Below are 19,772 nucleotides of genomic sequence, written 5' to 3'. Positions count from 1 at the left end.
TAAACACTTTATTAGTTTAACCTTCTCCAACAAGGCTGGTGCAGCACCCACTGCACCGTAATGTCCATCTAAAATGCTCCTGTCACCTCATAATGTAAACATCGCGTTTCTATTATGCATACGCGAATCAAAATGGCTTACTGATACTTAATAAGTACCGAATTATCCCAAAATTCTAGCGGTTTTTATTTGACAATTTCAGGGATTGCACCGTTCCTGGAGATACTGCAATACCAGGTCGATGCGTGGAGTGGACGGAGCAAGCCCCTATTCCATCTCCCAGTTCCAAAAATCAATTTAATATATGGTCCCCGGGTAGGGGACATATCAGATACTACAACTTGATCTTAGCCAAAAGGCCGAGAAGCGATACCCACAAAGGGTCAGAGGCAAGAACTCAATTCCAGAGACTACAACTTTAAATTGCGGTTACACACATCACCCGACACGCCAAACAACGCATCGAACGTGTTGAACATTAATGTGAATGTTTTCAGATGTTCGTGTGTTTGTGCATGTTTTGTGTCACGTGCTTCACGTCGACCCAATAGAATTCGGCATTAAACCATGGATGAATAAATAAACTGAACTCCTTCTGCCGTATGAGAATAGATTTTTAACTGACGAAAATAATTAGTCATTTGCAATAACACTCGGTTGGTATAATGCTGTGGCTGAAACAGAGTAGCCGTTTAATCAACATTTTGACAAAAAGACACTTATTGGCTACTATTGACTACTTCCTGTTTCCTGCTTGTTGGCAAAATGACAGTAGCACTCGATCGCCGTTAACGTAGTGGAGCTGAACTACCTCTATTCATCAATTTGGACGAGAACCCTTCAAATTATTATAATTATTCCTAACTACAGCTGAAGTACTTTTTAAATTACGGTCAGGGTGTTTCTGTGCGGAGCGAACTCATGTGCATCCTATCCTGATTTTTCTCATTTATTATTATTCACATATTGATCAGGGGAGAGCGCGAACGCAGTCCCCCACTATCAGAAATTATGCAGTCGAGATTCCCACATTTGGGGAATTCGCAGGGGTCAGCACAGCCGGAGTGCAATGGCTGAGCCTCACCCTGGGTGAACAACCTTCTTGATCATGGTATCTCCCCTGCCAGGTAAGTATGAGTTGGATGCGGCGCGAGCACGAGAGTCATTCACGCGCACACTATGTGAAGCGATGGTTTCATATCACGTGAACATATCCAAGTAATGCTTTTTTGACGTCACAAGCAGACCAACACATTCGGTTAGGAGTGTGTTGGATGTGCATCTAAAATGCTACTGCCACCTACAGGACCTCCATTCACATGACATGTATACTGTCACGATCACAAAACTTTTAATAACATGACAGCAAAAGTTGCACACAAATGAATATCTTACTAAGATTAAACACTTTATTAGTTTAACCTTCTCCAACAAGGCTGGTGCAGCACCCACTGCACCGTAATGTCCATCTAAAACGCTCCTGTCACCTCATAACGTAAACATCACGTTTCTATTATGCATACGCGAATCAAAACGGCTTACTGATACTTAATAAGTACCGAATTATCCCAAAATTCTAGTGGTTTTTATTTGACAATTTCAAGGATTGCACCGTTCCTGGAGATACTGCAATACCAGGTCGATGCGTGGAGTGGACGGAGCAAGCCCCTATTCCATCTCCCAGTTACAAAAATCAATTTAATAAATGGTCCCCGGGTAGGGGACGTATCAGATATTAAACTGATAAGAACAGATACTACACTTGATCTTAGCCAAAAGGCCGAGAAGCGATACCCACAAAGGGTCAGAGGCAAGAACTCAATTCCAGAGACTACAACTTTAAGTTGCGGTTACACACATCACCCGACACGCCAAACAACGCATCGAACGTGTTGAACATTAATGTGAATGTTTTCAGATGTTCGTGTGTTTGTGCATGTTTTGTGTCACGTGCTTCACGTCGACCCAATAGAATTCGGCATTAAACCATGGATGAATAAATAAACTGAACTCCTTCTGCCGTATGAGAATAGATTTTTAACTGACTAAAATAATTAGTCATTTGCAATAACACTCGGTTGGTATAATGCTGTGGCTGAAACAGAGTAGCCGTTTAATCAACATTTTGACAAAAAGACACTTATTGGCTACTATTGACTACTTCCTGTTTCCTGCTTGTTGGCAAAATGACAGTAGCACTCGATCGCCGTTAACGTAGTGGAGCTGAACTACCTCTATTCATCAATTTGGACGAGAACCCTTCAAATTATTATAATTATTCCTAACTACAGCTGAAGTACTTTTTAAATTACGGTCAGGGTGTTTCTGTGCGGAGCGAACTCATGTGCATCCTATCCTGATTTTTCTCATGTATTATTATTCACATATTGATCAGGGGAGAGCGCGAACGCAGTCCCCCACTATCAGAAATTATGCAGTCGAGATTCCCACATTTGGGGAATTCGCAGGGGTCAGCACAGCCGGAGTGCAATGGCTGAGCCTCACCCTGGGTGAACCACCTTCTTGATCATGGTATTTCCCCTGCCAGGTAAGTATGAGTTGGATGCGGCGCGAGCACGAGAGTCATTCACGCGCACACTATGTGAAGCGATGGTTTCATATCACGTGAACATATCCAAGTAATGCTTTTTTGACGTCACAAGCAGACCAACACATTCGGTTAGGAGTGTGTTGGATGTGCATCTAAAATGCTACTGCCACCTACAGGACCTCCATTCACATGACATGTATACTGTCACGATCACAAAACTTTTAATAACATGACAGCAAAAGTTGCACACAAATGAATATCTTACTAAGATTAAACACTTTATTAGTTTAACCTTCTCCAACAAGGCTGGTGCAGCACCCACTGCACCGTAATGTCCATCTAAAATGCTCCTGTCACCTCATAATGTAAACATCGCGTTTCTATTATGCATACGCGAATCAAAATGGCTTACTGATACTTAATAAGTACCGAATTATCCCAAAATTCTAGCGGTTTTTATTTGACAATTTCAGGGATTGCACCGTTCCTGGAGATACTGCAATACCAGGTCGATGCGTGGAGTGGACGGAGCAAGCCCCTATTCCATCTCCCAGTTCCAAAAATCAATTTAATATATGGTCCCCGGGTAGGGGACGTATCAGATATTAAACTGATAAGAACAGATACTACACTTGATCTTAGCCAAAAGGCCGAGAAGCGATACCCACAAAGGGTCAGAGGCAAGAACTCAATTCCAGAGACTACAACTTTAAGTTGCGGTTACACACATCACCCGACACGCCAAACAACGCATCGAACGTGTTGAACATTAATGTGAATGTTTTCAGATGTTCGTGTGTTTGTGCATGTTTTGTGTCACGTGCTTCACGTCGACCCAATAGAATTCGGCATTAAACCATGGATGAATAAATAAACTGAACTCCTTCTGCCGTATGAGAATAGATTTTTAACTGACGAAAATAATTAGTCATTTGCAATAACACTCGGTTGGTATAATGCTGTGGCTGAAACAGAGTAGCCGTTTAATCAACATTTTGACAAAAAGACACTTATTGGCTACTATTGACTACTTCCTGTTTCCTGCTTGTTGGCAAAATGACAGTAGCACTCGATCGCCGTTAACGTAGTGGAGCTGAACTACCTCTATTCATCAATTTGGACGAGAACCCTTCAAATTATTATAATTATTCCTAACTACAGCTGAAGTACTTTTTAAATTACGGTCAGGGTGTTTCTGTGCGGAGCTAACTCATGTGCATCCTATCCTGATTTTTCTCATGTATTATTATTCACATATTGATCAGGGGAGAGCGCGAACGCAGTCCCCCACTATCAGAAATTATGCAGTCGAGATTCCCACATTTGGGGAATTCGCAGGGGTCAGCACAGCCGGAGTGCAATGGCTGAGCCTCACCCTGGGTGAACCACCTTCTTGATCATGGTATCTCCCCTGCCAGGTAAGTATGAGTTGGATGCGGCGCGAGCACGAGAGTCATTCACGCGCACACTATGTGAAGCGATGGTTTCATATCACGTGAACATATCCAAGTAATGCTTTTTTGACGTCACAAGCAGACCAACACATTCGGTTAGGAGTGTGTTGGATGTGCATCTAAAATGCTACTGCCACCTACAGGACCTCCATTCACATGACATGTATACTGTCACGATCACAAAACTTTTAATAACATGACAGCAAAAGTTGCACACAAATGAATATCTTGCTAAGATTAAACACTTTATTAGTTTAACCTTCTCCAACAAGGCTGGTGCAGCACCCACTGCACCGTAATGTCCATCTAAAATGCTCCTGTCACCTCATAATGTAAACATCGCGTTTCTATTATGCATACGCGAATCAAAATGGCTTACTGATACTTAATAAGTACCGAATTATCCCAAAATTCTAGCGGTTTTTATTTGACAATTTCAGGGATTGCACCGTTCCTGGAGATACTGCAATACCAGATTGATGCGTGGAGTGGACGGAGCAAGCCCCTATTCCATCTCCCAGTTCCAAAAATCAATTTAATATATGGTCCCCGGGTAGGGGACGTATCAGATATTAAACTGATAAGAACAGATTTTCTTTTCATGTTTTTATTGTCACTTTTAAATCAATCACAAGTCACATTTCTCCAATATGGAGCATTCATTTTGTCCTTAACATGACATGTAAAAATAAAAACAATTTAAAAATTTAAAAACCACATTCATATCTATTGTGCAGGAGCGTAGCACTGCATTACTAAGTGGGTCTTCATCCCACCCTCTCAAACAGCGCTTGTCCAGGACCTGCCGAGTCACTCTTTGTGCTCCTTCCTTCCTGCCTCTCCCGGAGAGCCAGGCCGTCGCTGCCGAGACCTTCATCGTGTAGCTCCGGTTCCCTCCTCCGGGCGGGCACAGGCGACGCTTCTTGGTGGGTGTGTCCTTGGCCTGCCGCGTGCAGCTTCGATGGTCCCTGCAGCCATTAAGAGCACAGCCACGGGGGGGGGGGTCTGCCTGTGCCTGTGCCTCCTTACCAGCAAGTTTTTGGAGGTCCACATGGCGTCTTTGATGGCGGCAAGGGTGAGCCAGTCTTCTGCAAACTCCTCCCGGGAACGCTCGACTTGGCTCACCCCATAGAGCACGTATTGTTCATTTAGGACCTCCTTTGCTGGCAAGTCCGGGAATTTTCTCAGGTGGCCGGCTGTCGCCCACAGGTCTACGGCAGCACTGCACTCCCAGAGGAGGTGCCTCACCGACTCCTGGGCGCCACAACCAGGTCGGGGGCAGGTTGAGTGCGCTGACATTCCTCGGGAGTGCATAACGGCCCTGACTGGGAGAATCTCGTGAGCCACCATCCACGACAGGTCCCGGAGTCTGTTTGGGAGGGCAGGATGGTTGACGTTGCGCCAAACTGTTGTGAGCTTGCCGAATGCAAGCCCGCGCACTTGACTCACTGTTTGCCGCTCCTTCATCATTTCCCACCACTGTGCCCGTGATTTGTAAAGGTCTTGAAGGGTCTGCCAGTCCTTGTACCGCTCCCTGTACTGAGGGACCAAGGCCTCGTCCTCAAGCAGGGAGCAGTTCAATTTCCACAGACCTCTTCCAATAGTCACTCCAGAAGAAAGTGAAAGGGTGCAAGACAGCATTAGGTGATCTGAGAAAAAGACAGGAGTTAATCTAGCATCAGTCTGTGTCCAACCCCGTGTAAATATGTAATCTATGCGAGAGGCTCTGGTGCCGTCACCACTAAACCAGGTGAAGCCCTCCTCTCTTGGATGCATGGTTTTAAAGCAGTCATCTAATTTGAATACGCGGCACATGTCTTGCAATAAAACCGATGTTTTGTCAATTTTAAAATCCTCCCCGGCTCCCTTCCTGTCCTTCCTATTTAAAATACAATTAAAATCGCCTCCCATAATTAGTGGGTTATGACCGAGCATGTGGGACTGCAAATTCTCTAAAATATCATACCTGTCATGCTTTTCATTAGAACCATAAATATTTAAAATGCTAAAATCCTGTTCTGTAAAAGTTAAGTGTGCTAAAAGTGCTCGTCCGTCTCTCACCACTGTGCTCCCCTTAAAAACAATCTGAGGATTATTTATTAAAATAGCCACTCCATCATTTCTATTTTCGTTTGAACCACTCCATAATGATGGGTGTGGCCACATTTCCTCCCACTGTTTATAATTTCTTAAAAAGGGTATGCCACATTCTTGGATTAAAAACAGATCAGATTTAAAAGTTTTTAAAAATGTTAAAACGCTCTGAGCTCTAATCTTTGACTTCACGCTTCTAACGTTAATAGTTGAGAAGGTGAGGGTCATAGGTATGATTAAAAATTTAAAAAACACAGATAGGGTTACAAAATTTTAAGAGAACATTATTTTTTTTTAAAACAAGGCAGTAGCTAAGGTATTTCTCGAGAGCTTATTTCTTCCTTTACCTCAGCAAAAGGGGCAGAGCTAAAACACTGGTCATCTCTCAGAGGCACTCGAGGTGGTGATCGCTCACGCAACCTTAAATTCATAGTGTTTTTGCTTTTTGGCGTTGATTGCAGTACTATGTTTAAAAAGGAGAGTTCATTTGGTGAGCTCGAGGGGAAGACCCTGAACTCCCCCACCTCGCTATCTGAGCTCCCGGGCCTTCCCCTCTTCTCTGCAGACAGGGGAGACTCAGAGGACCGTTGAGAGGCAAGCCTTTTGTTATTTTGAGCACAAGTGATCTGGGTGTCTTCGCTGTCAGTCTCATTTGGACTGACTTCACTTGACTCACTTGCTGGTATTTCTTGCAGCATTTCACTTTCCTCTGAGCTCCCGATTGGTGGGGCCGGCCTGCTCCCCTCCCCTTGCCCCTCCTCACCTGTCCCCTCTCCACCAATGACAGGATTTGGAGGGAAATTTGAATTTCCTTCAGGACATTCAATTTGTTTGTCACCTTCCTTTTCATTTCCTTGTGCCATTTCTTTTCCAGCCTTCAGTTTGTTGGCAAATGATTTTGGACAATTTCTGTAGAGGTGGTTAGTTTCCCCACAGAGATTGCACTTTCTGCCATTGGTACATTCTTCAAAAGTAAGCCCAATTACTCGACATTTTCTACAAATGGTTTTCTCACACGCTTCCGCCAGGTGTCCATGCTCACCACACTTGCGGCAGAGCTTGGGCTGACCCTGGTAATGTATGTAGCCCCGGTTTTCACCCAAGACTATCATTGATGGGAGATGTTTCAGGCCCTGGAAGCCCTGGGGGTCCTGCCATTGTTGAATGGGTACCCGCCAGGCACAGTTCCAGATGCCGTCCTCATCCCTCACCTTCACAGCCTGGCCTTTGAAGGTATTAGTTGATTACTATATTAAGTGTAATCTTTGCGTGTTCAAAAATAATTGAAAAATGAGATCTGATGAAGAAGCTTCTTTTGCAAAAGATTTATTTTAGGAGCTCCTAAAAGACACAAGACATGCTTACATTCAAAGGTGATGTTAAGCCTCGAGTGTGTCCATATGAAAAACACACAGTCGCTTTATAGAGGAAAAAAGCATACTCCTCCTCTGAGGCTGGACAAAGGGTTAGCAATTATAATAAACAGACAAGTGATTCATTGACATGTTTACTCCAGTTTCGTCCAGAGCCGGAAATATATGACTAGACAGGTACGACCCTGCGACCTAGACTCCCTAAGACCCACAGTGTTATCAACTTGAGAACATGCATGCCTCCCATGTGCATTCCTGTCTCACCAGCTGGAAGGGAGTGAAAAGTGTTATTCCTTACACTACAGTTATATGTCCAATATATTTCACACAAACATTATCAGTTAAATGGCATCTATATACTATAAGTAAATTCATAAACAGTAAAAATATGCATAGAAAATGTTAAATGTCTTCAGTCCCTCAATGAACAAACTATATTTGTTCAAAATAAGACATTAAATCCCTTAGAAATAGTCTAGAGAAAAATTCCAGCCGGATCTTCATCTGAAGTCGCCACCGCGGTCATAGCTTTAGAAGTTACAGATTCAACCATCATATAAGACGACTTGTTTTGTACATCTTGCTTTTCAATGGCTGTGGCAATAAGCCGCGTGCACAACGATCTTAAACAAGGAATACAGCAACAACCGCAAGTTGTCAAAAAAGCTGAAACCAAATTTTTATATCTTCCAAAAGCATCCATCCAGTTATCCAAATTGACGTATCGATACCGGACTGCTCTTTCATTTTTTTTTTAAGTGTTCGGAGTCCCTCAATGGCATTGGTTAAACTTCCATCCGGTGCAGTGTTATTAGGAATAAAAGTACAACATTGTTCTGCGAACATTGAACAAACACCACCCCTTTCTGCAAGTAACATATCAAGGGCTATACGATTCTGAAAAGCCATTAAAGATGTAGCTGACAACTGGCCGTGTACTGCTTCGAAACCTGATTGAGTCCAATTTCCTAGTCTTTGAACATTGTAATGTACATAATTAATCCTATCTACATTTTTGTTAATGGTACACCACCAGCAAATCAAAGATTCAAAACCTGAAGCCACCTGGTCCGCAATCTTATACTCATCTGGGACCCCGCGTGGCACTCCAATCGCATCTATGTATGTGGGAACATTTTGATCCTGCCAAGTGGATCTTTTGGCCCTCTGAAAAGAATGAGAAAAATTTGGTTGCCAAGTATTAACAATTTGCAGAAGGTTATCAACCGATGTAGGGAAAATATCTACTGGCAGAAGGAGGGTGATGAGAGCACAATATCCCTTCATATTCAGAGGTAACTTATCAAATATTCGGCTGTCCCCACACCACCACCAAATGTCAGCTCTGGACTGAGGCTGGAATTTACGACCCACATCTGTTGCTGAAATGCAGTGAGTGGTGTGGTTCAGTCTTCCCAATTGTTTCCCAGTACCTGACATTTTAATACATGAAAAACCACCATCCGCCACTTTATTTGAAAAAATAGGTTTAGTATCTTGCCAATCAACCAGTGGATAAACTTTATCCCATTTAGAGCATTTATCATTGGGGACAGTTTTATTCATTAGTTCCATTACACATTTATCCTCTATTTTAACAGGAATCACCCTCAATAAAGGTCTTGGGCCCACACATACGACGCAATCTTCTCCAGAAGCCTGTGCTGCTGCATTTGCTAACAGCAGCCAATTATTACTGCCACCAGACAGGCCCGTTGTTACCCGAAACCATTCACTTACTTCATCAATTTGGACACTAAAAGCTTCTACCCCAGACTCCATTGTATATTTAGTCATTTTAGGTTGTTCTGTCTTACTCATAGTTTTATCAATGCAAATTTAAATTGGAAAATAGGGATCAGTTCCAGAGAACCATGCCCACAGCATTAGGCCATAACAAAAAGTGTTATTTATGGTTACATTAGGTGGCCGGATATTACCTTCAGGAAAAACAAAAGTTAATTCAAAATGATGTCCCATTCTCCTCAATGTTACTCTCTTGGCAAAATAAACTGCCTCCCTACTGGAACCTGGCGGCCAGTATTGGCCATTTTGGGTGGTAAGGAATGTACTCCAGTCCAGTCGTAAAACACTACCTGTCAAATACCACCAGTACTTGAGCCAAAGGCCCCCCTTCGTCGGCCCCCCACTACTAAATCCCTTCAAAGATTTAATGGGGAGTTTGACAGATGTGTTTGTGTTAGGAGCAACGGTCAGGACAATTGAGTTATTATACGCCCAGTTCATTATCCACGGAATTTGGGTGGAAATAACATTTCTTTTATCACGGTGTGTTGTATTCAAACTCACGTCAAGGGGTTTCATGAAGAACCAAAATGGCACAACAATTAACAAGAGAAAAACCGTTACAATGCAGCAATTAGTAGCAGAGTTCTTCATCGAAGCCATCTTGAGAAGAAGTTCTTTTGTCGAAGGAGAAGGATGTTCGTCAGTCGTTGGTTGATGATATCGTTTTTTTTATTTTATTTTTTTTTATTAGAGGCGTTGTCAGCCTTTTTCCGAACCCTGGCTCACTGCCAGAGATCGCAGGAAAGGTCACGGGACTTCATTCCCAGTGTGACTCTATCCTTGTGAATTGATGAAAAGGGGCATGTGACTCAAATCACCATTGAGTGATTTCTCCTTCAAACAGCAGATTGACACTTGGTCAGCTTTGCCCATGGAAAAGGCACTACAATGAACCTCCTTCCAGGACCTCCCCCGCTGCAGCTTCCCTCCTTGGACAGCTTGTCAGGTAGACACTGGAAACGGCGTGGTGGGGCTCGGTGAGATGGCTCCAACTGGTGTGGGCGTAGATCATCAGACGGTTGCCCTTGGTGGCAGCGTTGAACCAGAAACAGCCGACCTTGTAGATGAGAGATGATACCAAGTATCCCCTTTTCGATACAAGCGCACCGCACAGGATGTACGCTCCTTGACCTTAAATGGACCTAGCCAATGAGGACAAGACCATTTCGGTTTAGTTACTTTCAACCACACATATTCACAATCATTTATTTTTGAAGGAACTTCTGGTTAGTTATCTGTTAGCTTAGAGAATGTAGACACTATCTCTTTAATTACCGGGGGCCTCTCAACGAGTGACTTCCCAGCGGAACATTAGGGGCGGGAAACAGCCTGTTTTTATGACCCTCAAAAGGAGTCCAACCTTTTTATATCTTATGAAGTTTTTGTTTTTTCAAATGGGTTCGTCTAATCCAATATTCCTAAGAAGCCCTTATAATAGTAGATAATGATTAATCAAATATTTTACCATGATATTTACTGTTGTAGATTTAGCATAAATGTACTTTTATCATACATCAAATTTCTGTATTTTTTACGCTGTTTTTTATTATAGCAGTGTAAATCATTTAAAAACAACATCATCTTAACCCAAAACTGCTCATGTCCGGCCGGGCCATAAACAGTCTGAGAAGAGATTTATATATATTTATACCTTTTAATAAACACTGCAGTCCTACAGTTCATTTTTACAACTTGTCTCATAAAATAATGTCCACCAGGTGTCCCAATGTTCCTTCCACACCTAAATGGCAAATTCCATGGGCTCTAGAAATTATACTTTTCAATTGTTTCTGAAATTGAATATACTTACCTTATTTTCTGCTATTCTGGTTGTCTTTTGTCATCTTTGTAGAACTTACTTCCCTCCAAGTCAAATCCTCCAATTCTCCGCTCCATTCTTTGCCTGTAAATTCCTCACACCAAACTTCATTCTCACATCAGACTTCCTTTTGATACACCGACAGACCAGTCATTCTCACATCAGACAGACCAATCATTCTCACATCAGACTTCCTTTTCAACAAACTCAGACAGACCAATCATTCCCCCATCTGATAAAGATCAATTTTGATCATTTCAGACCTGAATGTGAAAACTGCAGCCGCTTCCAAATTGCTGCTTCAAAGAGGAAAAACAGACACCTTGTGTCCTGTAGATTAAAAACAACCAAATTGTGACAATTTGGCCAACACCAGAACTATAAAAAGATCTCCAGCTGAGCTAGCCATGAGCCATAAAAAAAAAACCTTTGAGGCAAGAGTTTGTAATATAAATTTGAATCCTGTTCAGGTAACTTAAAGTGGAAAAAACAACTCAAGCAGATGTAAATTAAGATACTACAGCGGAGGACTTTTAGGGTCAGGAAGAGAAGAATTATTATTATTATTATTATTTTTTTAAACAACCCCATTAATCTATTGCAGGTCACAAATCTTCCAAATATCTGCCATCTCAACTAGTAAAAGAAACGAGTTATAATCAGAAAAACAAAACCCCTACTTTAAACCAACCAAAAAGTATTCTTAAAATGCCAACTAACCTCACCTCTTCTACAGAGTAGTGGGGGCTTGTAAAAACACAGCAGGGAACTTTGCCTTTGTGCATTCCCCGTGGAATCCAAAGATCAGTGCTGTTGAGCTTAATCAAAATTAAAAATTTAACCAGCAAATTCGCCGTAAGTGTTCCATATCTGAGTCCAATCCAGAAGCTAAAATTTAAAAGGAAAATGGGCAAAAAATTAGAAGACCAAATTCAACAAGCATCAAACAACGGAAAATATAGTATTAAAGATTAGAATAAATTTTATACTACCCTAATTCACATAAGCCGTTCTCAACTTCCGAAACTGCGTTGCTATAGATCACATCTCCTTTACCGACACAGTACAGAGTGCAAACTGTACTCAAAACAGACCAAAATATGACTCAAAGGCCGATCTCAGATGACTCGAACTTTGAGTCCACACTGGAGTTCATATTCCTTTCTGTCCTTGTTGATAGCAGTTTATGCAGGGCAAAGTTCAAAGCAGGCCTTAGCTGTCACTGGAGACCGCTGACAGTTTCATCAGGACGGCTGTGATGAGAGTTTGAGATGTCTGCTCAAAGAGTTGATGGACATTTTGCTCAGATAATTCATAAGAGTCATTGAACAGTCTCATGGCGAGCGGATTTGCAGTATACCATCCTTTTCGCAGTCCGTGTGATCACTTCCCCCCCCGAAAGTGACCATTGTTCAGTTCGCCGTCCACTCTGTGCCCAACAGCCAGGTTATTCCAGCACGTTGGAGACACCCAAGAACAACACCTCTCGTCAAAGATTGAACCTGCCTGAAACATTTATACACTCGGAACAGACAGAGGGAGATGAGATCATAGCAAGAGATTTATATGCTTGTTATAATTAAAAAAAATAATAATTTTCTCAAAAAATATGTATTTTGTAGTTTCATCTAAATATGTTCTACATTATAGCAAGTAGTATTACTATATTTACGCATATGTCTACCATAGACTCCTTCTTCATTACATGTTACCTTAAATTATGCCTCCACATGGAGGGAAGTCTCAAATTCCAGGATTTCTCAGACTTCTAGAATGGGACTCAGATAAGGACAAAGGTTAAATCATTTTCACACCTACGAATGAGTTATCAGAGATGCAGGGGAAATATAAAATCAAAAATGAAAAGTCTATTTCAATTAAAATTTGGTTTTATTACTTATTCAACTATATTAAAAGTTGGTTTTATTACTCATTCAACTATAAAAACACAGACCAGATTTAAAAATAATAATAATAATAATAATATGGATAGTGGCCTGTAGTTATCATCTAGACCTCTTTATCTTTCCGCATTCTTCTCTTACCTAGAAAAAAGAAAAAAAACTCCCATTACAGAACACATTGCCCTCTGACTCCTATTTTCCACACAAATCCCCCTCCTCTCTTCCAAGACACAGGGAAGGAGCAGAAAAAAGGGGAAGGGAAAATCACATTCAAAACCTATTTTTTTTTCTACATTCCTATACGAAAAACAAACGCCATTATCACACCAGTCTTTTCTACTCAAAAACAACACCAAACATACAGTTAAAGATTTTAAAGAAAAACAAATGAAATATCCATCCACACAACAGGAACAATTTGATTTTGCCTTAGACGACCCCTGCTATTCACACACACAACAGACTACAAGTCTCCAAAATGGAGACAATGGGAGAGAGGACTAAACTTATCACACCCCCTTTCATTTTTCTTTAGTTTAATTTAATTTTAACAGACAACAGTACAAATCACCACCTTCTTAAAACAGCAGCTCACGGCCCCCATCCTCACAGACCTTTAGTCCCTAATCAAGCGTGGGGGGAAGAGCTTTAAAAATTGTCACAGACAAAGGCAGAATTCTCCCCTACTTTCAAAATATGCAGATTTCCTGCTTACCATTCTTTTTCACCCTTTTTTGAGGACAAAGAATTTTGGAGGGAAAAAATTACTTTCCACCCATCTTTTCTTTCTTTCCTACACTTAAAAATCACTGTCTCAAACAAACTTACACTTCCATTCACTTAACTTCTGCACTTTCCTCATCTCCACAAAGGCAGTGAGGAGAAACAGACCAAACGGCCATTTTGATTTCTAAAATCTCGCTAGAACATCACACAACACACCTTTCCCATTGTCAGAGTCACACAAACAGTCACAAACTCCCTGCAGGCACACAAACAAGGAAAAAAAATCACACAATCCACACATTTCTTATTCCCAATTAGAGATTCAGTTAACTTCCAAACCACCCGGATAGCCCCCACTTTCCTTATCTAGGTCTCATTCGATTACTCAACAATTCTCTCAACTATTTCAAACTTTTGGGGCACATACGCACACACATACCAACTAGAAAAATTCCCATTATAATCACACAATTGACCCTAGTCATTTTATAACAAAAAAAAAACATTCTCTCCTAATCACACAAGTCACACATGCTCCAGATTAGTACGCCATCTAGAACCAATAGACTGTGCAATCTCCGCATGGCGAGCCAATTCCAATCCAAAAATGTTTTGCCTTATTTAATCTATTTTCCGGGTCATGTCTCATTTCCAACAATTTTAAATTGGCGGAGATTTTAGCCTAGCATTCGCCATGCGTTCATCTAACACGTTGTCGTTAGCCGAGCCGTGGCTAGCGGACTCGCTCAACACAGCTTTACGAGCAACTTTCACAGAGCTACCCAACGCAAGCATTCTAGCGTTAACCAACATTTGGTCCACGACCTGACATTGTCGTCTCACTTTTTTCCATTTAAAGAAAATATAGATGTGTCTTTCACGGAGTCAATCAGCATTTGGCGCTGTTTTACACAAGCAACTTCTACAGACTTCATTAATGCAATCAGACATGTCTCAGATTTTAACGGTGGGAACCAACCTTTATCACAATTAGTCCGCATCCATTCATTTAAAAGATTTTTCATCTTACGCCGTCGCCGTGGTGGCAGCGCTTCAGCCATGACGAGTGTTGCGGCCGTGACTTGTTCGCTTAGCGACAAGCTTTGAGTATGGACCGGAAGTTTACGCAAATCAAACCACCCTGAGTCTCGGTCAAAAATGTCGTCCATTATATGTAGTAATTTAGTCGTTTATAATATTTATAAAGTCAGTGACGTCTCACTTATGATACTACAATACAACAGATCAAAACTATTCTCATTAATCCCCCCAAAAAATTATTATATATATATATTTTTTTTTAGAAAAATAAAAGAAAAAGGAAAAACGAAACAGAAATCAAATATCTTTTTGCGCGACTTAATAAATACTTATCCGGATCTTCGCGGGCGGCTTCTTCACAGCTCTCGCTTCCAATGTGAATGACATCACACGAGCGGCTTAATTCATAGCTCTCGCTTCCAATGTGAATATCACACGAGCGGCTTAATTTGACACAACACACACACCCCGCGGAATTATGTCCCACGGTTTTTAATAACCCACAGCACACACACCGTGTAATAATACCACACGGGCGGCTTATCCTCTCCGCTCACTCCGAAAAATTATTCGGAGGGCTTATTCATACCAAAATAAAAATAAAAACAAGACAGCCTATTCCACCGCGGAACCAATCTCATATGCCGTTTCCGAACGGCGGAGCGCTCCCACTTGACGTCACTTCCGTATTCAACGGGCCAACCCATGCATGGTTCAATGTCGTAGTAATTGTCATAATCGAGGACTTTCGCGTCCCTCCGTAACCAATACGACTCTAAAACCCCCCTAACTTGTTCACAGATCTCAAATACAATTTGGTACGGACGTAATGCAGCTCTGAGTAATCCCAAACAAACAGAATTTCTCTACGTTGATAATTTGTCCACTCACCTTGTTAATATTTGCGCATTTAGAAATTCAGTTGTCCAAGATCATCACAGCTGTTGCAAAAACGTCCCAATTTGTCGCCGTCGAGGGTCACCAATTGAAGGTATTAGTTGATTACTATATTAAGTGTAATCTTTGCGTGTTCAAAAATAATTGAAAAATGAGATCTGATGAAGAAGCTTCTTTTGCAAAAGATTTATTTTAGGAGCTCCTAAAAGACACAAGACATGCTTACATTCAAAGGTGATGTTAAGCCTCGAGTGTGTCCATATGAAAAACACACAGTCGCTTTATAGAGGAAAAAAGCATACTCCTCCTCTGAGGCTGGACAAAGGGTTAGCAATTATAATAAACAGACAAGTGATTCATTGACATGTTTACTCCAGTTTCGTCCAGAGCCGGAAATATATGACTAGACAGGTACGACCCTGCGACCTAGACTCCCTAAGACCCACAGTGTTATCAACTTGAGAACATGCATGCCTCCCATGTGCATTCCTGTCTCACCAGCTGGAAGGGAGTGAAAAGTGTTATTCCTTACACTACAGTTATATGTCCAATATATTTCACACAAACATTATCAGTTAAATGGCATCTATATACTATAAGTAAATTCATAAACAGTAAAAATATGCATAGAAAATGTTAAATGTCTTCACCTTTTACCGTGCAATATCTACCCAGCCAAAAACAAATGTCTTCTGCATTCACTGTCTCATTAAACATTCTGACAATAACTGTTTTAGCAGCATTGTCAGTCAGTCTTTCAACATTGAACACAGAGAACTGGGCTTTCACATTTTCAAACCGAGTCCAAAATTCGCGAAGGTTCGCAGCAGAGGTGAAACTGAGATCGAATCCTTTACTGAAGGGCAACGTTATTATACAATTCAGATCTTCAGCTTTGAATTGCAGGGTTTGTTGGACAAGCTTTCTGGAAAAGTCCAGCCTGGACATCCACAGAGGCTCGCCACCATCCCTTTCCCGAAACATAAATCGGACACTGTGGTGCCTCCGCATGCCGGCATATGTAGCCGACATGTCGGAGACAACCACTGAGTCACAATTTTTGACAAATAAAAATCCAGCAAACTTACCTTTGTCGTTCTTCTATAACAGAAAGATTCAACAACACAAGACACAATACACAATACCCCTGCAATTGAGTTCGATTCACAGCCACAAAGGCATAGAATTGTCGCTCAACAGAGGCGATCGCAGTCTTTGCCAAAAGGCCGAGAAGCGATACCCACAAAGGGTCAGAGGCAAGAACTCAATTCCAGAGACTACAACTTTAAGTTGCGGTTACACACATCACCCGACACGCCAAACAACGCATCGAACGTGTTGAACATTAATGTGAATGTTTTCAGATGTTCGTGTGTTTGTGCATGTTTTGTGTCACGTGCTTCACGTCGACCCAATAGAATTCGGCATTAAACCATGGATGAATAAATAAACTGAACTCCTTCTGCCGTATGAGAATAGATTTTTAACTGACGAAAATAATTAGTCATTTGCAATAACACTCGGTTGGTATAATGCTGTGGCTGAAACAGAGCAGCCGTTTAATCAACATTTTGACAAAAAGACACTTATTGGCTACTATTGACTACTTCCTGTTTCCTGCTTGTTGGCAAAATGACAGTAGCACTCGATCGCCGTTAACGTAGTGGAGCTGAACTACCTCTATTCATCAATTTGGACGAGAACCCTTCAAATTATTATAATTATTCCTAACTACAGCTGAAGTACTTTTTAAATTACGGTCAGGGTGTTTCTGTGCGGAGCGAACTCATGTGCATCCTATCCTGATTTTTCTCATGTATTATTATTCACATATTGATCAGGGGAGAGCGCGAACGCAGTCCCCCACTATCAGAAATTATGCAGTCGAGATTCCCACATTTGGGGAATTCGCAGGGGTCAGCACAGCCGGAGTGCAATGGCTGAGACTCACCCTGGGTGAACCACCTTCTTGATCATGGTATCTCCCCTGCCAGGTAAGTATGAGTTGGATGCGGCGCGAGCACGAGAGTCATTCACGCGCACACTATGTGAAGCGATGGTTTCATATCACGTGAACATATCCAAGTAATGCTTTTTTGACGTCACAAGCAGACCAACACATTCGGTTAGGAGTGTGTTGGATGTGCATCTAAAATGCTACTGCCACCTACAGGACCTCCATTCACATGACATGTATACTGTCACGATCACAAAACTTTTAATAACATGACAGCAAAAGTTGCACACAAATGAATATCTTACTAAGATTAAACACTTTATTAGTTTAACCTTCTCCAACAAGGCTGGTGCAGCACCCACTGCACCGTAATGTCCATCTAAAATGCTCCTGTCACCTCATAATGTAAACATCGCGTTTCTATTATTATGCATACGCGAATCAAAATGGCTTACTGATACTTAATAAGTACCGAATTATCCCAAAATTCTAGCGGTTTTTATTTGACAATTTCAGGGATTGCACCGTTCCTGGAGATACTGCAATACCAGATTGATGCGTGGAGTGGACGGAGCAAGCCCCTATTCCATCTCCCAGTTCCAAAAATCAATTTAATATATGGTCCCCGGGTAGGGGACGTATCAGATATTAAACTGATAAGAACAGATTTTCTTTTCATGTTTTTATTGTCACTTTTAAATCAATCACAAGTCACATTTCTCCAATATGGAGCATTCATTTTGTCCTTAACATGACATGTAAAAATAAAAACAATTTAAAAATTTAAAAACCACATTCATATCTATTGTGCAGGAGCGTAGCACTGCATTACTAAGTGGGTCTTCATCCCACCCTCTCAAACAGCGCTTGTCCAGGACCTGCCGAGTCACTCTTTGTGCTCCTTCCTTCCTGCCTCTCCCGGAGAGCCAGGCCGTCGCTGCCGAGACCTTCATCGTGTAGCTCCGGTTCCCTCCTCCGGGCGGGCACAGGCGACGCTTCTTGGTGGGTGTGTCCTTGGCCTGCCGCGTGCAGCTTCGATGGTCCCTGCAGCCATTAAGAGCACAGCCACGGGGGGGGGGGTCTGCCTGTGCCTCCTTACCAGCAAGTTTCTGGAGGTCCACATGGCGTCTTTGATGGCGGCAAGGGTGAGCCAGTCTTCTGCAAACTCCTCCCGGGAACGCTCGACTTGGCTCACCCCATAGAGCACGTATTGTTCATTTAGGACCTCCCTTGCTGGCAAGTCCGGGAATTTTCTCAGGTGGCCGGCTGTCGCCCACAGGTCTACGGCAGCACTGCACTCCCAGAGGAGGTGCCTCACCGACTCCTGGGCGCCACAACCAGGTCGGGGGCAGGTTGAGTGCGCTGACATTCCTCGGGAGTGCATAACGGCCCTGACTGGGAGAATCTCGTGAGCCACCATCCACGACAGGTCCCGGAGTCTGTTTGGGAGGGCAGGATGGTTGACGTTGCGCCAAACTGTTGTGAGCTTGCCGAATGCAAGCCCGCGCACTTGACTCACTGTTTGCCGCTCCTTCATCATTTCCCACCACTGTGCCCGTGATTTGTAAAGGTCTTGAAGGGTCTGCCAGTCCTTGTACCGCTCCCTGTACTGAGGGACCAAGGCCTCATCCTCAAGCAGGGAGCAGTTCAATTTCCACAGACCTCTTCCAATAGTCACTCCAGAAGAAAGTGAAAGGGTGCAAGACAGCATTAGGTGATCTGAGAAAAAGACAGGAGTTAATCTAGCATCAGTCTGTGTCCAACCCCGTGTAAATATGTAATCTATGCGAGAGGCTCTGGTGCCGTCACCACTAAACCAGGTGAAGCCCTCCTCTCTTGGATGCATGGTTTTAAAGCAGTCATCTAATTTGAATACGCGGCACATGTCTTGCAATAAAACCGATGTTTTGTCAATTTTAAAATCCTCCCCGGCTCCCTTCCTGTCCTTCCTATTTAAAATACAATTAAAATCGCCTCCCATAATTAGTGGGTTATGACCGAGCATGTGGGACTGCAAATTCTCTAAAATATCATACCTGTCATGCTTTTCATTAGAACCATAAATATTTAAAATGCTAAAATCCTGTTCTGTAAAAGTTAAGTGTGCTAAAAGTGCTCGTCCGTCTCTCACCACTGTGCTCCCCTTA

At 42.3% G+C, this 19,772-nt stretch overlaps 1 long non-coding RNA gene, 8 other non-coding genes and 1 pseudogene across 9 annotated transcripts; all 10 read right to left on the bottom strand.

Moving 5' to 3' along the window:
* Positions 1-200: 200 nt before the first annotated feature.
* LOC144041019 (U2 spliceosomal RNA) lies at positions 201-371 on the bottom strand (annotated as a pseudogene).
* Positions 372-971: 600 nt separating this feature from the next.
* On the bottom strand, positions 972-1,135 carry LOC144041004 (U1 spliceosomal RNA). The gene has a single exon (XR_013289958.1). It is a non-coding gene; the product is annotated as a U1 spliceosomal RNA (small nuclear RNA).
* A 466-nt stretch (positions 1,136-1,601) lies between these two features.
* LOC144041014 (U2 spliceosomal RNA) lies at positions 1,602-1,792 on the bottom strand. Its single transcript, XR_013289968.1, has one exon. It is a non-coding gene; the product is annotated as a U2 spliceosomal RNA (small nuclear RNA).
* Positions 1,793-2,392: 600 nt separating this feature from the next.
* Positions 2,393-2,556, bottom strand: LOC144041000 (U1 spliceosomal RNA). Its single transcript, XR_013289954.1, has one exon. It is a non-coding gene; the product is annotated as a U1 spliceosomal RNA (small nuclear RNA).
* A 466-nt stretch (positions 2,557-3,022) lies between these two features.
* Positions 3,023-3,213, bottom strand: LOC144041008 (U2 spliceosomal RNA). The gene has a single exon (XR_013289962.1). It is a non-coding gene; the product is annotated as a U2 spliceosomal RNA (small nuclear RNA).
* A 600-nt stretch (positions 3,214-3,813) lies between these two features.
* Positions 3,814-3,977, bottom strand: LOC144040990 (U1 spliceosomal RNA). The gene has a single exon (XR_013289945.1). It is a non-coding gene; the product is annotated as a U1 spliceosomal RNA (small nuclear RNA).
* A 466-nt stretch (positions 3,978-4,443) lies between these two features.
* On the bottom strand, positions 4,444-4,634 carry LOC144041023 (U2 spliceosomal RNA). Its single transcript, XR_013289974.1, has one exon. It is a non-coding gene; the product is annotated as a U2 spliceosomal RNA (small nuclear RNA).
* A 2,775-nt stretch (positions 4,635-7,409) lies between these two features.
* On the bottom strand, positions 7,410-15,528 carry LOC144040989 (uncharacterized). Its single transcript, XR_013289944.1, has 2 exons — positions 14,710-15,528; positions 7,410-13,986 (listed from the first exon to the last, which is right to left on the bottom strand). It is a non-coding gene; the product is annotated as an uncharacterized LOC144040989 (long non-coding RNA).
* A 1,978-nt stretch (positions 15,529-17,506) lies between these two features.
* LOC144041001 (U1 spliceosomal RNA) lies at positions 17,507-17,670 on the bottom strand. The gene has a single exon (XR_013289955.1). It is a non-coding gene; the product is annotated as a U1 spliceosomal RNA (small nuclear RNA).
* Positions 17,671-18,139: 469 nt separating this feature from the next.
* Positions 18,140-18,330, bottom strand: LOC144041022 (U2 spliceosomal RNA). The gene has a single exon (XR_013289973.1). It is a non-coding gene; the product is annotated as a U2 spliceosomal RNA (small nuclear RNA).
* Between the last annotated feature and the right edge of the window lie 1,442 nt (positions 18,331-19,772).

The sequence above is a fragment of the Vanacampus margaritifer genome, unplaced genomic scaffold (genome assembly GCF_051991255.1).
Source record: "Vanacampus margaritifer isolate UIUO_Vmar unplaced genomic scaffold, RoL_Vmar_1.0 HiC_scaffold_85, whole genome shotgun sequence".
Taxonomy (NCBI): domain Eukaryota; kingdom Metazoa; phylum Chordata; class Actinopteri; order Syngnathiformes; family Syngnathidae; genus Vanacampus; species Vanacampus margaritifer.
Note: the sequence above shows the minus strand (reverse complement) of the source record. Positions and strands in the feature narration are given on the sequence as shown.